This window comes from Protopterus annectens, chromosome 1.part1, assembly GCF_019279795.1.
Source record: "Protopterus annectens isolate FY-2018-M chromosome 1.part1, PAN1.0, whole genome shotgun sequence".
Lineage (NCBI taxonomy): Eukaryota > Metazoa > Chordata > Ceratodontiformes > Protopteridae > Protopterus > Protopterus annectens.
The window spans coordinates 66,931,109-66,949,335 of record NC_056726.1 but is presented as its reverse complement, the minus strand read 5'-3'; the positions used below and the strand labels follow the sequence as shown (position 1 = coordinate 66,949,335).

Sequence of the window (18,227 nt, the reverse complement as noted above, 5' to 3'; positions counted from 1 at the left end):
CGGTTTGCTTAACCGTGGTTTTGGCCGAAACCGCGGACCGCGAGTGTCGGTCCTTTTCTTTGCGTTTTTTAACAATTTGAGTAGTCGGAGGATCCGACGGCATAATGTACGCAAAATCTGAGCCGAAAAACTGTTCAGCAAACTCCGACCGGCCTAAGCGCTCGGTTGAAGGAAGCACAGGCTAAACAAGCTGCTACGTCGTGGTCTGGGCCTAAACAAGGTAAGCAGTAAGAGTGGAAATCTTTATGAGGTATTTGTTTCCCACAAGTTAAACAGTTATTCACTTTTTCTGACATCGGCTGAGGCAAGAAAGAGTCCCCAACGGGTACTTAGCTTTTTAGAAGTCTTCGAAGTAGTATTCGGTAGTAGTAATCTCTGGATCTGACCGACCGGCACTTGCGAACAGCTTCTGCTTCGGGCGCCACGCGGCAAGAAAGACTGAGGAAAATGGCGTCGGCTGATGCCTTTATACCCGAAGACCAGCAGAGATGACGTCGGGTGAAGTGCGACACCAGCCGAGGCCAGACCCAGACTTTGGAATCCGGCCGACCGAAGGGCTGCCTGACGACAGGACAACCCATTTGTAAGGACTGCAGATGCGTCCTTGAAGGACATCCTATCGGGCTTAGCAGGGGCCGGAGGTAAAGAATCAGGAGCAGTGCAAGCATCATTAAATGCATCATCTACAACAGAGAGAACTGGAGGTATAGCTAAAGGCCTGTGTTGTGGTAAATGCAAAAAAGTTCTAAGCCTTTTCCTGGAGTCTGAAAAAACTTGGCCCTGCCACTGAAATTGTTCCCTCATGGCATGCAAGGTTTCCCCAAAGGAAAATTCCTCAGGTGGAGAGGCAGAAGGGATGGACTCTTCAGCATCAGAGTCTTCGTAAGGGGAATAAGGAGCCTCTGGAGGGTCTGTATTGTCTGAATCATCAGAGGAATCATCTGTGGACACTGGCTCAGGGGGCTCTGCTCTAGGCCTCTTCTCTGGAGGTGGATGAGAGGCCCTGTCTGGATGAGGCTGGGATCCCCGGATTAAAGAAATAAGATCCTCTGCCAAAGAAAGCATTTGGGAACTGGAACTGGGCCTGTGAGAAGGGGTCTTAACAGGCACAGCTTTTGTAGCTTTAGCTGCTTTAGCCCTGGCAAAGGCCTTAATGGACATGGCTGCAGGAGGCCTAGCAGCTCCACGTGCAGGAGTAGAAATATCCAAGGGAATAGTGTCTGATAATTCCTGAGAAATCGCAACAGCAGGTTGGATTTCAGAAGCCGATTCCACGAGGTTAGAAGAAGCCTCGGTAGAAGGCATGCTTTCGGCTGAAGGAAGAACCGCTTGCTCGGTTTCAGCCGAAACCGAGACACTCGCGGTTTGCTTAACCGCGGTTTCAGCCGAAACCGCGGACCGCGAGTGTCGGTCCTTTCATGCGTTTTGCTTATTTGTGTAGTCGGAGGATCCGACGGCATCTTATAAGCAAAATCAGAGCGAAAAACTGCTCAGCAAATTCCCACCGACGTCTAAGCGTCCGTCGGTTAAAAGAAGCACAGGCTAGACAAGCTGCTACGTCGTGGTCTGGGCCTAAACAAGGTAAGCAGTAAGAGTGGAAATCTTTATGAGGTATTTGTTTCCCACAAGTTAAACAGTTATTCACTTTTTCTGACATCGGCTGAGGCAAGAAAGAGTCCCCAACGGGGTACTTAGCTTTTTAGAAGTCTTCGAAGTTGTATTCGGTAGTAGTAATCTCTGGTTCTGACCAACCGGCACTTGCGAACAGCTTCTGCTTCGAGCGCCACGCGGCAAGAAAGACTGAGGAAAATGGCGTCGGCTGATGCCTTTATACCCGAATAACTGCAGCTATGACGTCGGGTGAAGCGCAACACCAGCCGAGGCCAGACCCAGACTTTGGAATCCGATCAAGGGCTGCCTGACGACAGGACAACCCATTTGTAAGGACTGCAGATGCATCCTTGAAGGACATCCAAGCAGTGAGGTTCAAAGATGTTAGGGAGCGATGAAACTGACCCGACTGATGGATCAAAAGATCTGGAACTAGGTCCAGATGCCAGGGTTGCTCCAACAGAAATTGATGTAGAAAGGGGAACCAAACCTGTCGAGGCCAGTAAGGAGCAATGAGGATCAATGAGGCCTTCTGAGCGATAGCTTTCTGTATCACTTGAGAGATTAGTGGGAAAGGAGGGAATGCATACAGAAGTCCCCGGGGCCAAACTTGGACTAGAGCGTCTCTGCTGGGCTGGCCTGGTAAGGGGAAGAGGGTGAAATAATCTTTGCACTTGCTGTTTTGGGGAGTAGCAAAAAGGTCGCAGCAAGGCTAAACCCACTTGAGAAAAACTTTCTCCAAGATAGAATCTTTCAGAGACCACTCGTGAGGCATGAGGATAGCTCTGCTCAACTTGTCCGCGATAAGATTGGACTTCCCGGGAATGTGCGTTGCTATCAGAAACCGCTGAGAAGAAATCGCCCATTGCCACAGTCTGAGTGCTTCTCGACATAGGGGGTAGGACTTGGTTCCGCCTTGTTTGTTGATATACCACACTACAGACATGTTGTCCGTCTGAATTGCTATCGTTCCCAAGGGAAGAGAGTCTTGAAGGGCTTGCAACGCTAAAAGCACTGCTCTCATCTCTAGAACATTTATATGCAAGTGGCGTTCGTTTGGTTGCCAAATGCCCTGGACTGTTCTGCCCTGATAATGCCCCCCCCCACCCGATCAGGGAGGCATCCGTTGTCAGAGTAGCAACCGGAGGAGGAAGAACAAAGGGTCTTCCTTGGAAGAGCTGGGGGGAAGAAATCCACCAAAGAAGATGATTCCTGCATGTTTGCGTAATCACAATGGTGTGAGACATCGGAAGTTGCTGGTATGACCACTGTGTGAAGAGCATCCATTGAAGGATTCTCATGTGAAATCTGGCTAACAGAAGTAGAGAGATAGCAGCCGCCATAATCCCCAGTACTTTTAGAACCAATCTGACTTTGACTCTGTTGCTGTGGAATAGAAGAGAGACCAGTTTGTGTATGTCCGCTATTCTTTGGTCTGTAAGTCTTGCAGACATGTTGATTGTATCTAGATTTGCGCCTATGAAGGTAATAACACGACAAGGCGACAAAACAGACTTTTCGCAATTTATTGAGATACCTAACTTTTGAAAAATGCGAAAGGCGTAGTCTCTGGCAATCAGAAGACGATGCTTGGTAGGAGCTGTGAGGAGCCAGTCGTCTAAGTATGGAAACACTTGGAATCCTTGACGTCTCAGATGAGAAGCTACCACTGCCATGCATTTGGTAAACACCCGGGGGGCAGTGGTGAGTCCAAAGGGCAGGGCTCTGAATTGAAAGTGACTGGTTCCCAGCCTGAAGCGGAGGAATCTTCTGGAGCGTCTGTTCATTTTTATATGATAGTACGCATCCTGAAGGTCTATAGAGCACATCCAGTTTTCCTTTCCCAATAGGGGAAGGATGGACTGTAGAGTGACCATCCAAAATCTTGTTTTCTTGACAGACTTGTTCAAGATACTGAGATCCAAAATTGGTCTCCAGTCCCCTGTTTTCTTTGGAACTAAAAAGAACCTGGAGTAGATTCCGGATCCTTGTTGGTCTGCTGGAACTGGCTGAATGGCTCTTTTTGCAAGCAGCTTTGAAATTTCCAATGCTGCAAGATCCCTTTGAGCGGGTGGAACATCTGGAAGGGATTTTTTGGATTGGTTTGGAATGCGAACGAACGGAATGGAATAGCCTTCGGAAATGATGGACTGTACCCACTTGTCTTGAGTTAGGGATCGCCAGGCTTCTGGGTACAGTGATAATCTTCCCCCGACTGCCTCCGTAGGTGGACAGTCGGGCAACACCTCAGGGATGCTGGAAGGGCTTATCGGAAAAGGTTTCTCGATTGCCCTGGTTCTGCGGACCCCCCCTGCCCCTAGGGCGACGTCTACCATTGTTGTTCCCTCCTCTGCCTCTGGAGGGGAACCGACTCTGTGCGTCAGGCAAGGTCCCTTGAGATTGTTTGCGGAACCACATTTTTCCACTTTTCTGGCCTTTGGGGTAAGGCCTAGAAGGAGTAGAAAAACGGACTCCGACGGCAGAAAGAGTTTTGCCATCCGTCTCGCACCTCGTCAAGGTCTCTTTCACTTGAGGACCAAAGAGGGATGATCCATCAAACGGGGAATTAGTGAAAGACGTTTTAAAGGGATCCGCAAAATTGCATAACCGCATCCAGGCATGCCTGCGTAAGGCCACACCTGTCCCTGCGGCTCTGCTCGCTCCATCAGCCGCATATGAGAGGAGGCGCATGGAGGAGTTAGCTATAGAATTTAGGGTAGTCAGCTGAGCGTTCATCTTATCCTGAAAACCCGCAGCTGTAGGATCCTTTAACATCTCACTCGCTTCCTTGATCAAGTCTCTTTGAAGACGAGTAAAATGACAGAGGTAGTTCAGCGAACGCATAGCAAAGGTCGCTGATGAAAACATCTGCTTCCCGTACCTGTCCATCGACCCAGATTCCTTGTTAGGAGGATGGATAGGCACTGAAGGATCAACTAGCTCCTTCTTAGTGGCGGCAGCTACCACCATAGCATCCACAGAAACTCCCTTAGTCAGAAATTGCTTATCTGCTGGTGCTGTGATAAACTTTGAAGGTCTCCTGGGGGTGGGGTCCACAGAGTCAGGAGCCGTCCAAGCCTTTTTAGCTACCACCTGCATGAGGGGGTCAAAGGGGGGGGGACACCCAGGAGGTGGAAGGGCGAGCCAACGCCTCAAGATACACAGATTCATCCTCCGAAGGGTTAAGGGCTGGCCAATTTCCCTCTGTTTCAGGATCTCTAGAATGTCTGCAAAGGAGACATCTTCAGAAGGGGAACGGGGAACCCTCGAATCCTCTAAATCTGTGTCAGAAGTGACAGACTCAGGTGAGTCTATGTGCTTCCTCTTACACTTTCTCTTCCTAGGGGCTCCCTGCCAATTCAGGAGAGGCCTCGAAGAGGATGAGATCCCACAGGGGATTCTTGAGGAGCTGGCTCTCTGCGGTCCGGGATGAGGGAGTGAGTAGACATAACCTGAGGCACCGAAGAGGAGGGGACGGAGCCGACTGTGGAGTTGAACCAGGTTCCAACACACTCTGCATGACCTCGACGCACCTCTGTCAGGCAGAGCCAGAGGTCCCGCTCGAAAGCTGAAAACCTCCCTCGGCACCGACAGCGATGGCTCGAGGCGATGTCGGAGCCGAACTCACCAGCGCCCGAAGCACCGAGAGGGAGAGCAGGGTGGACAAGGGTCCGATGCCACTCACCCTCGAGCTGACGAGAAGTCCGGCGCCGAGATTCTTCCAAGGAAGAAATCGGAGCCGACGGAGCCGAAGACAATTGTATCGGCTCCGACGCTATCACAGTCTCAGGTCCGAAACGCCCTGGCTCCGAGCTCAAAGGAGTCGGAGGAGGAACATTTTGAGGAATAGGGTCAAGCTTCGACTGATGAGTCGGGCTCTGAAGCATTTGGGCCAGTGCCTCGGACTTAAGAAGTCGACTCACTACCCTCTGAAGATCATGATCCGAAAGCCTTGATGATCTAGAGGAGTGAGATCTATGGCTCCGTTCAGACAGCAAGGGAGATGCTGGAGCCGAATGAACGGAGCCAAGGGACGGTGACCTGGACCTCTTTCTAGATGTCGGTTCCGATGGTCTGATCGGAACCGACTCAGAAATTTCTAAAGCCTCAGCTCCAGGAGTAGCAGTTCGAGTCTCATCGGCTCCAGCCAGAGCCGATGTCTTAGTAGAAGCTCAAGCTTAGGCATCGACTCAGTGGCTGGAGTCGAGGACCTATGAGCCTTAGAGGGTTTACCCGAAGTAGCAGTAGGGGGACCCTCAGGCTTAAGCAAGCCCCTTAAGATGAGCTTGTTTTTTCTTTCCTGCAGGACTCTAGGGCTGAAGCCATGGCATACAGCACAAGAGTCCTGCAGGTGTAAAGGTCCCAGGCAGTACACACAAGAAGTGTGACCATCTGTCAGAGACATTTTCTGACAGCACGAGTCACACTTCTTGAAGCCTGAGACCTTCGAATCCTTGGACATAACAAGGAACAAGTGTAACCACACACAAACACAAGCACACCGATTACACTTATAAAACTAAAAATAGAAAATTTAAACTAAGAAATTAGTTGTTTACTGTATAAAAATCCCTACAGAAAACACACACACACTCCAAGGGAATGGGAGGGCCCGAAGGCCTAAGGGAAGAACTATAAGTTCTTAAGGTAAAAATTAAAGAAAAACTAGATTAAAGGGATAAAAGACCTTTAAGGTAAGGGGAAACTGTATGGAAAACTAAATTAAAGGGTTTTAATTCAACTTTTTTAAACTAGTTCCTACACTAACCTGAAGCCGGTGAAGCAACACGTCTCGATAGCTGTAGCGGCAAACGAGATCTGGGGTAATACACGCCTAGCATTGTGGGATATAAGGGGAGCCTTGAGCCGGTGGAACCAACTCTCGAGCTTTTAGAGTGGCCGAGTCGGAGCCGAGGTCGGCTCCGAACCCATCCAGCAAGAATGAAGGCGAGATAGACAACTTAACATCAGCTCTTAAAGCATCTATCCAAATGTTTTAGCAACAGCTAAATGACACTAGTTACAAACCAACTTTTTTATGTGCTAGTCTAAGAGACTAAAAAGTACAGTTTTGTACCTACCATAAATGTAGATGTTCGAAGATCCACATTGCTGCAGTCCTTACATATGGGTAGTCCGCTGTCCTCAGTTGGCCCGAATACCAAAGTATTAGGCTGACGTCGGTCATGGGCGCTCAAATCTGACATCAGAGCGTCAGGGTATAAAAGCGCATGACCGACGTCATATCCTCAGTCTTTTCTTGCCCCAGATGTCAGAAGGCCCTAAAAAGAAAGGCCACAGCCCAAAAACAAGATACCTCCCAAAAACATGCCCAACAACAACCATCACCCAAACCATATAACCATGCTAAACTACAGAGGGGAAGGAGGGAGGGTAAATTGGACTGCAGCAATGTGGATCTTCGAACATCTACATTTATGGTAGGTACAAAACTGTACTATGTTCTTCATCTCACATTGCTGCAGTCCTTACATATGGGTAGAATCCCAAAGCAGAGGTAAAGGGAGGATGGCAAAATCATAAAGCATTAGGGGCTGCTAAAATGCCCTGTAATATTGCAGTGGCAAATCCAGCCCTAGACTTAGAATAAAGAGGAAGGTGGTAATGCTTGGAAAAATATGTACTGAACTCCAAGTGGCTGCTTCCAAAATATCTTTTGTAGCTACCCCCCCTTAGAAAGGCAGTAGAAGTGGCAGTAGCTCTAGTGGAATGAGGTCTGATTCCAGCCGGAATCTCCTTACCATGATGGGAATAACAGAAAGAAATACAAAACCCAATCCATTTAGAAATAGTTTGTTTTGAAACAGGTTTTCCCTGAGAACCCAAAGCAAAAGAAACAAACAAATGCTGAGACTGCCTGAACCCCTTGGTTCTGCTCAAATAATAACGTAACTGCCTGTGAATATCCAAAGTATGCAAAATCTTCTCCCCTTTATTTTGGGGGTTTGCATAAAAAGTAGGCAAATGAATAGTTTGGTTCAACGCCACACTAGAAACCACTTTAGGCATAAAGGAAGGATTAGTACGCAAAGATACCCTATCCTTATGAAAAATCAGGAAAGGTTCCACTGCCATAAGGGCCTGTAATTCAGAGACCCTTCTTGCAGAGGTAATGGCCAACAAAAAAGCAGTCTTCCATGATAAATACTTTAACTTGGCAGTAGCTGCAGGCTCAAAAGGTTGTAGAGTAAGCTTTTCCAACACAAAATTGAGATCCCAAGCAGGAGTAGGAGCTCTATGTGGGGGTCTTATGTTCTTTGCCCCTCTAAGAAATTGCTTAAACAAAGGATGGGAAAATAAAGGAGGGTCACAGTCATAGTGAGCAGAAATGGCTGCAGCATGAACCTTTATCGAGGAGAAAGACAAACCCTTGTCCAATAACTCAGTAAGATATTGAAGAGAAACACTTAAATCAGGCTTGGAAACATCAAAATCCTTCGCTTTGCTCCAAAGAAAAAATCTCCTCCATTTATCAGCGTAAACTTTCCTTGTACTAGGCCTTCTGGCCTCCAAAATAACATTCAAAACTTGTTGTGGAAGCTGAGACCCTCCAGGGCCTAAAACAGAATATGCCAGGCTGTGAGATGCAGAGACTGAATCTTGACATTGAGGAAGTGATTGCCCTCCTGAGACAAAAGATGGAATCAAAGGCAGAGGCCATGGAGGCTCCGTGCCAAACTCCTCAGTAGTGGGTACCAATGCTGTCGAGGCCAATCCGCGCTATCAGAATCATGGATGGCTTGTCTATTCTGGCCTTCAGGAGTACCTTGGGAATGAGAGGCAGAGGTGGAAAGGCATAGACATGAAGATTGCTCCAACTGAATGATAGAGCATCCACCTTCCAAGCTGTGGGATGAAACATTTTTATGCAAAACTTTGGCAACTGGTAATTTAGTGGAGAAGCGAACAGATCTATGTCTGGAGTCCCCCACAACACTGTCAACTTTTGAAACACATGAGGATCCAGTTTCCACTCGTGAGGATCCACAATTTTTCTGCTCAACACATCCGCTAAGGAGTTCTGTGCTCCTGGTAGAAACCTTGCCTGAAGATTGAGGTGTAAACTGAGAGCAGTCTCCCACAAAATCATCGCTTGCCTGCAAAGAGGGTAAGAATGGGTTCCCCCTTGCTTGTTGATGTACCACATGACAGTAGTGTTGTCTGCTTGAATCAACACCTGTCCTGGGTGAAGTAAATCCTTGAAAGCCATCAATGCAAATTGGACTGCTAACATCTCCTTCAAGTTGATATGCAAATGTTGAAGTCTGACAGGCCACGTGTCTTGCACCCATTTTCCATTGAGGTGTGCTCCCCAAGCCTTGTCTGAGGCATCTGTCGTTAGAATCTGACTCGCCTCTGACTCGCCTCTGGTCGGGTCACAGAGAGTCCCTTGTTTAGGTGACATTCCTGAGCCCACCACAAAAATTCTTTCTGAATGCAAGGTATTATCTGAATGACAGTGTCTAGATCTTGGCAGTGTTGTGTCCATACATTTTTGAGATACCATTGAAGCTTCCTCATATGCAGTTTGGCATTGGGAAGCACCAGAATACAAGATGCCATGAACCCCAAGGCTTGAAGGACTGTCCTTGCAGTCAGCCTGGACTGTAGAGACATTTGATGGAAAAAAAGAGAAAGGCTCCTTTGTTTGTCCGGGGTCAAAAAGGCCATCTGGGAAGCTGTATTCAGTCTCACACCCAGAAAGCACATGTCCTGAGAGGGTACTAGACTGGACTTTGTTTCGTTCACAGAATACCCTAGGCATCTTAACACTACCATCACATACTGTAGATGATGTAGAAGTTCGTCTATGTGTTGTGTAATAATCAGGCAATCGTCCAAATAAGGATAAATCTGTATTCCTCTTAACCTGAAAAAGGCTATCACTGGAGCCAGAACCTTTGTGAACACTCTGGGCGCAGTAGATAAGCCAAAGGGCAATGCAGAGAACTGATCATGTAAATTTCCAGCCCGAAAACGCAGGTACCTCCTGCAACTGGGCCTGATAGGAACATGAAGATAAGCCTCTTTGAGATCCAGAGTTACCATCCAGTGATCTTTTCCCAACAGAGGTAAAAGCTGTTGTAACGTTAGCATTTTGAACTTTGGAATGTCCAGATAAGTGTTGAGGATAGATAAATCCAAAATTGGTCTCCACGTGTTCCCTTTCTTTGGTACTAGAAACAGGCGAGAATAAAATCCTAGTCCCACTTCTGACAGAGGAACTGGTTGTATAGCTCCCATTTGAAGAAGTAAAGAAATCTGCTTGTGAGCCTCTATCCTTTGCCGAGGAGGAACGTCTGGCATGCCTTTGAAAGGAGGCAATGTATGGAAATAGAACTTGTAGCCCCGGTTTATAATGTCCAATACCCATTTGTCCTGGGTGACTAAAAGCCAGTTTTGCTTGAAGAGTGCCAACTTTCCTCCTATAGGAGCTGCCAGGGAACAAGAATCTGGCAGCTGAAAATGCAGGTCATTGGGCCTGTTTACGAAAGGACTGGCCCCTGCCCTCACCTGCAGATTGTGCAGGTGAACTCCAAGTTCTAGGCCTGAATGTACTGTGAGCTCTGCCCCTGCCACGTCTAGATCTACCCCTAGACTGAGAATCAGAAGAAGGGTAGGTCCACCCCTTAGTAGGCCAATTTCTACTAAACTTTGGAGGTTGCACCTGCAAAAAATCTTTAACAGTCTGCATGGACTTAGCCTTGTCTTCCATTTTCTTCAAAACCGACTCCATAGGGGGACCAAACAAAACTTCAGACTGTAAAGGGGCATCCAGAATTTTAGTCTTAACATGCTCGGACAAATTCTGATCCTTAAGCCAGGCGTGCCTACGAAGAACTGAACCAGTGGCAGCCACCCTAGAAGAGGCCTGTACAGCATCAAAACCACACTGCAAAGAATGCTTACCCACCTGTTCAGAGACATGTACTAAATCCTGCAATTCTTTACACTCTATGCCCTCTGCCAAAGCATCCACTTTAGATTTTAGCTGAGAAAGGAGGAAATTCTGATATTTCAACATATGAAACTGGCAATTTAAAGCCCTCATAGCTAAAGTAGAAGAGGTATACACCTTCTTACCCCATCTATCCAAAGCTCTAGCTTCCTTATCTAGAGGAACCGGATTCTTTACAACAGAAGCTCTAACACCCTTAGGCCCCTGACTAATAGTTTCTGGGTCCGCCCTAGGACTCTTATACAGATATTTATGAGCCTCAGGCACCCTGTAATACCTGTCCGGTTTAACTGGCAGGAGGCAAAGAATCTGGATTAAGGGAAGCCTCGAGAAAACATCTTGAACAACATCCAAAACAGGAGGTATAGCCAAGGGTCTATGCTGTGGTAAAACAAGAATTCCCTAAGCCTCTTCCGTGAATCAGAGAAATCCTGTCCTTCCCACTTAAAATGCTCCCTCATGGAATGCAGAGTTTCTGAAAATGAAAAATCCTCTGGAGGAGAAGCAGAAGGAGTGGAATCCTCTGCATCAGAATCCGAATAAGGGGGAAAATCTTGAATATCTTCAGCAGAAGAGTCTGAGTCCTCTGAGGCCTGATCCAAACTTTCCAACTCTGGCTCCACCCTGGGCCTCTTATCAGGAGGGGGCATAGAACCTCTAATTAAAGTAATCAAATCTTCTGCCATTTTAAGCATGTGCTTTTTAGGCACAGACCCTGAAGTACCTGGAGGAACACCAGAGGAAGGCAAAACAGACCTGCCCTTAGAAGAAGCCTTAGAAATAGTAGCAGAAGGCCTAACCACCTTAGGCATAGAAGGGAGAACAGTAACCTGAGAGGCCCCTTCAGCTTGACCTGACTCCTGTGAGGCCACATCCTGCAAAATCAAAGTTTCCCCCTGAGACTCAACAGAAACTTCAGCCGGATCCACCTGCTCCACTGTAGTTTCTGCAGGACCGGCGTCCGAAACGGACGAATCAACCTGTCTGGGTTTCAAGGATTTGCCTTTGCGCTTCTTCGTGGAAGCGGGCATCGGAGGATCCGACGGCATATTATAATTACACCGCTTACCAAAGACTAACCTAGCACAATCTAACCTTCTTTTTATAGTGCGCTTATTAAACCTAGCACAAAACCGACACCCGACACGCCGTGGTCCGTCCCAAACAAGGAATGCAAAGAGAGTGATAATCCCTATGCGGTATCTGTTTCCCACAAGAAATACAATTATTCACTTTTTCTGACATCCGGAATTAACTGAGGCAAGAAAAAACAAAAATATTCCCAACGGGTACTTAGCCCAACTTGGTTTCGGTCTGAAACTCAGAATACGAAAATTTCAGAACGCCGAACGGCACTTGCAACGCTGCTTCTGCATCGGACCATGCGGCAAAAAAGACTGAGGATATGACGTCGGTCATGCGCTTTTATACCCTGACGCTCTGATGTCAGATTTGAGCACCCATGACCGACGTCAGCCTAATACTTTGGTATTCGGGCCGACCGAGGACAGCGGACTACCCATATGTAAGGACTGCAGCAATGTGAGATGAAGAACATCACTATTTTCTCAAGGCATGAAAATGTTACTGAAATGTTTCTGCCTTCCCTTGCTGCCCAGTAAAGCTGTCTGCGGTGTCAGTTTTCGAAATTAAAGTCCTGCACTTACCATAACAAGTCCATTCTCCATAACTAGCAGGACTGATGTTACATGAATCAGAACATCTTAGCAGCCATTTGGCAGAAATGAAAGTTAAGTGTGTACCACAGATATTGATCTGTCAGAAGGTCCATGCTTCTTAACAAGTGTGACTAATGCTACAGGCATTAAGACGTCATGGTAAGTAAAACTCTTCGGTTTCCAGATCCTCTCCCCCATCCCATCAAGTACTGCACATGCCTGTCTCTTTACATCTATCAGACAGTTGAACAGTGAAGATTGGAAGGGAAAAAGCACTTTCTTCTTACAGATTTGTTATTACCGTAAGTACACAACTTTCACATCTCATAAACAGGTCTATCTTCCATAATCAGCAGGGTAGAGTCCCTAGCTAATTTTTCCTGGGTGGCCATCTTCATGGGAAGGTACCATGGCCAACAGTGGCATGAAATAAAGACTTACAGCTAGACAACATGCCTTGCTTGTAATGCCTTACAAAGAAGTTGAGGTAAGACCAAATTGCAGTTGCATAGATATCATGTACAGGTGCATTACGAAAAAAGGCTAAATGAGTAATGACATCTCTAGAAGAACGGGTTCTTGGAGGACTATTTCTAGCCACCCCTGCTTTTATGAAACATTAAGTAAGATGCTCTAAGATGGCACGAATCTCAGAAATTCATCTGGCCACAGTAATGTCCTTCCAGGACAGTTACTTAGATGCTGCAGGGGGATTGGGTTTTAAAAGGAAAGATGGTAAGTGTTCTAGTATGATGTAGATATCTCAGCATGAAAACAGGTTTTAAATCGGGAGGGAAAGGCCAATATTAAAAGTGCCCTTTGTCCATAGGCTTTACAGACGTTAAGGGAAGCAAAATGAAGAAAAATCCATTCCATAATGAAACTTTCAGCTATATGAACACTGACACAATGGTAGAAGAGGTCAGAATCAAAAACTGCAAAAAGAGTAGTCCATATGAGAAAAGACGGGGGGGGGGGCTGAAAAGGGATATAGCCCCTGGATGGATTGGTGCCATCCTCTTTGCTGTACACCTGGTGACCAAGTGCCACTGTTTATATATATATATATATATATATATATATATATATATATATATATATATATATAGGGTCCCCTTTGAAACATCTAAAACCCATAACTTTGAATTTCATAACATCTAATAGTACAAATCACATGAAAATAACATCCCCTCCACATATAACGACACAATGACACCAAACTACCAAACACACTTTTTACTACATTTCCGCAGGGGGGCTTGATGCAGTGGGGTTAGGAAATTAACTTTTTTCCCCACTGTAGTGCGATCTTGGAGTTGGTATATTTAATTTATGGGGGGGTGGGGGGTTCAGGGGGGGCTTGCCCCCCTGCAGAAACGTAGTAAAAAGTTAGTTTGGTGTCGTTATATGTGGAGGGGGTGTTATTTTCTTGTGATATGTAGTGTTAGATGTTATGAAATTCAATGTTATGGGTTTTAGATGCTTTGGTCTCAATGTTATGAAATTAGATGTTATGGGTTTTACATGTTTCAAAGTAGACCCATATATATATATATATATATATATATATATATATATATATATATATATATTATATATGAAATGATCCCATATATATTCAGTAAATAAATAGTGTGCAACAGTGGTGATGCTTTGCATGCAAATGAAATCTGAGTTTGCTTTATCAAAGTGCTTTTTGATGAAGTGGCCATCCGTCTACTCTTGCTATTAAAAGCACTGTTGGATTCCAGAATGAGAAAAAGGGTCAATTTATCCTTGCAAGTTTTGTGGGTGAAAGGTATTTGGAAAAGGTGAAATGGTTACTACTCTATCTGAAAAGGCTGGATTTCTGCCTGTTACTGGAGCTGAAGTCTTGATGACAGATTTTGAGGTCGTTGGACTGAATGAAGTTTGCCTGAGGAATGAGACAGCTGCATCTTCCAGAATCTGCAGTAGGGGAACCACTTCTGCTGAGGCCAAAAACAGCTACAAAGATAATGTTGACCTTGAAATGTAGATTCTGAATTAACATCAGCATCAAAGGAAATGAGGAAATGTGTAACATGACCAGGTGGTTTTCCATGTATGAGGGCATCTGACTTCACCTTTGTAGGGGAGAATCAGGGAAAAGTATTTCTGGCACTTACTGGCCAGGGATGTGAAAAGGCCACATTGTAAAACATATGTTTAGTAGACAAAGGCTTTGTCGGCCTTCTAGGAACTGGTTGCCTTCAAAATGTGAGTAGAAGAAATCAGTGGTGAAGAATTGTTCGGTGATGGACTCTCACTACTTTCCAATATTCTGGGTAAAAATGATTCACCCTTGTCTATGTACCTCACAAGTGCCACAGTGTTGGAATGTACAGATATAACCATTGTGGAAGGGATTTCTGAATGTAAAGGTCAGAAAAATCCCCCAGATTTCCAACAGTTATAAGAAGATGCAGACTTCTGAGATGATCATTGTACAGACAGTCCAGGGAGCCTGTAGTACCCTCCATTCTAGAGCAGATGTAACCATAATGACCTATGCCTGTGAAGTCTACAACTGGAAGAGTTTGCCTAGATCATATCCAACCACCAGAGAAGATAGGAACTGCAAGCCTTGGAAATTCTGATGTGAAAGGACACACATTCAAAATTCTTGAGAACACTGGACTCAAACTGTCTGTGAAAATTCTCATTTACAGTCAGCGATGAGGTACCAAGACAATAATCACTGCCATGAGACGCACAAAGATGAAAGTATACCAGTTAGTACATTTTTTATAGCCAATTATCTATCTTTGGGCAAATATGTCCAGCAGGAAGTGATGTTTACGGTGCATTTGATGAAAAAAGGAGCCTGAGTTGGCTCTGGGTGCAATGTTACTGGACAGACTTATCTTCAGGTTGGCAGTTAACTCTGAGCTGCCAATAATCTGTATCTTGTAATAAACAGTACAGTAGGCGATTTTCTTCCACTTCCATTCACTAGTTTATTGCACATCTCCAAGTTTATCATGAGCATCCAAGCTCAATGTTATGTTAAGCAGATCCTTATAATACTTTACAACACTCTGACTGTATTCAGTTGTACTGACACACAGTACTGAACTGTATTTAGCTGTCTTACACTACAAAGTACCATATTGTGCTCTACTGCACTACATTGAATAGGGATGCATTATTCCATAACCATTTTCACTGTCCACTCATACATTACACAACTGCATTATGCAACATTATGCACACTGGACTGTTTGCATGTTGCAATCCTCCTTTACATAGCATTCAGCTTCCCCCTCCCTTTCATATGTATCAATGATCATTAAATTTAATAACTTCACACAACATATGCTAAGCTAAATTTCTAGATCAACCATAAGCACATAGTTTCTCTCTGCTCCATCTATTGTCAGCCTTATAGCATTATCCATACTGAGGCTATGTATGACCTGGTATATGTGCTTACTGACAACCATTTGCTATTACCAAAGGAGTCAACATGTGAAAAATGCAAATACTTCTTACAAATGGAGGCAAATCTGTCAAACAAGATGGCCATCAGTATCCATATTAACACAAAAAAATTACACACTACAAAACAAACATAAAACTTTCCTATGCTGAGATGCAGCAGACACTGGCACCAATGCTTGAAGGATCAATCGAACTGAGAGAGGGGAATTTTGAATTATCTTTTTGTCCTGGAATCGTATGGTTTGTACCCTTGGTAAAGAAAAGGAGGTTGTCAAGGACACTGTGTCGAATAAAAGCTCCAATAAACTCTTATAATATAAGAGTTGGTTCTAGCTGAGATTTGTTGTGATTATAGGTTCATAGGTTCATACTAGGCTATCTGCCCAAGGGCATTTATAAGCCTAGCCCATAGTTATGTGGCTTTCGCCACCCCTTTAGTTTGAATAAAAACTATGCCTATCATTTTTCTGTGCCTCTGTCAAGCAGTGACACTGAAATTATCCCTGGGGTACATCTGCGATCTCCCATCCATTGGTCAAGATTCCTCTTGAACAAGGCCAGCGAGGTGCTCTGCCTCACATGTACCGGGATTTTGTTCCACAGCATAGGGAGTCTCTGGGTGATGAATCTGTCCCTCCAGCACGTTCTATTTATAACCGTGTCAAGGTTTAAGTCTCCCGCTCTTGTGGTTCTGAGGGATCTAGATTTTTTGAGGTGAAGCATATTCATCAAATCTGGGTTTGACATGGCCTTATATGTCAGGCACAGGTCACCTCTGAGCAAGCGGTATGAGACTGAATAGAGCTGGAGTTCTTTCAGTCGGGCAGCATAAGACATATTTTTGAGACCCTTTATCCTTTTGGTGAGGAACTTTTGGGGCCTTTCAAGCTGCATCAGGTGTCTGGTCAGATACATTCCGAACGGGGCACTGTACTCAATCATAGGTCTAATGAGTGATGAGTACAGGGGGACGATGACCTCCCTTGATCTAGATGTGAATCCCTTCATGATCAGGTGGGCGATATATAGAAGTTATGTTCTTACCATAACGTTCCATGTTAGTTGTCTTCTTCTCGCCTTCTTCTTGCTGGATGGGTTCGGAGCCGACCTCGGCTCCGACTCGGCCACTGTAAAAGCTCGAGAGTTGGTTCCACCGGCTCGAGGCTCCCCTTATATCCCACAATGCTAGGCGTGAGTTACCTCAGATCTCGTTTGTAAGCTAACCCCAGCTTATAATAGTAACAGAATAACTATAACAAAGTCCACCTCTAAACCAGGGAGAAAGAAGGGTGACCTACATCCTGATCCAGGAAATATGCACAACAGCATATACCTAAGAAAAGAGGTGGTAGAAAGAGAGGTCACAATCACAACTCCTCTAGGTCTGTCCAGGCCAGGGGGAAGGAGGGTGGGACACAAGAAGAAGGCGAGAAGAAGACAACTAACATGGAACGTTATGGTAAGAACATAACTTCTATATGTTAAGTTGTCTATCTCGCCTTCATTCTTGCTGGATGGGACCGCGTCCCTAGCACCTTGTCCCGGTGGCCTAACGGAACAGACTCCTGAGAACAGTGGAACCAAAGTTAGCTCTATGCCTAGAAGCTAAATCCAACTTATAATGAGAAATGAAAGTGTGAGGAGTAGCCCAAGTAGCCGCTGCACAAATGGTGTCAATAGGCAGTCTGTCTTGGAAGGCTAAAGAAGTAGCCAAAGCTCTGGTGGAATGGGCCTTAGGTTTATTAGGCAGCTTTTGGTGTCTAATTTCATAAACAAGGGAAATCAGAGATGTTAGCCATCTAGATAATGATACCTTTGAAACTGAAAGTCCCTTTCTGCCTTCTGCATAGGAGACAAACAGCTGGTCAGATTTTCTGAATTGTTTTGTTCTATCCAAATAGTACCTCAACTGACGATGAACATCTAGCCAGTGTAATTTTTGTTCAGACCTATTGGAATATTCTGGAAAAAGACAGGGAGGTCAATGCTTTGATTTAGGTTAGACGTCGAGACTACCTTAGGCAAAAAGGACGGGTTGGTTCGTAAGGATACCCTGTCCTTATGGAACAATAGATAAGGAGGTCGACAGCTGAGTGCATGAAGTTCTGAAACTCTTCTAGCTGAAGTAATAGCTACCAGAAAGAGAGTCTTCCATGATAGCAATTTTAAAGAACAGGAGGCTGCAGGTTCGAAAGGGAGAAGAATCAAAGAAGTAAGAACTAAATTTAGATCCCAAGGAGAAGGAGGATTTCTTATAGGAGGTCTGAGTAGAAAAACTCCTTTCAAAAGGCTTTGCAAAGCTTGTGGGACATTATGGCAGACTCTGAAATACCCACATGAAAGTTAGAAATAGCTGCCAATTGAACTTTAAGAGTAGAAGGAGATGAACCTGCATGGAAGAGTTCAGCTAGAAAATCAAGGACTATTTGGATGGAAGCAGTGAAAGGATCTATGTCCCTTCCTTGAGCCCAATATGTGAAGCGTTTCCACTTACT

General features: G+C 45.3%; 1 protein-coding gene across 1 annotated transcript in view; it reads right to left on the bottom strand.

Annotated features, from left to right (window-relative positions):
- Nucleotides 1-18,227, bottom strand: part of TMEM18 (transmembrane protein 18) — a 168,973-nt gene that overhangs the window by 131,939 nt on the left and 18,807 nt on the right. The gene's annotated exons all lie outside the window — the stretch shown is intronic.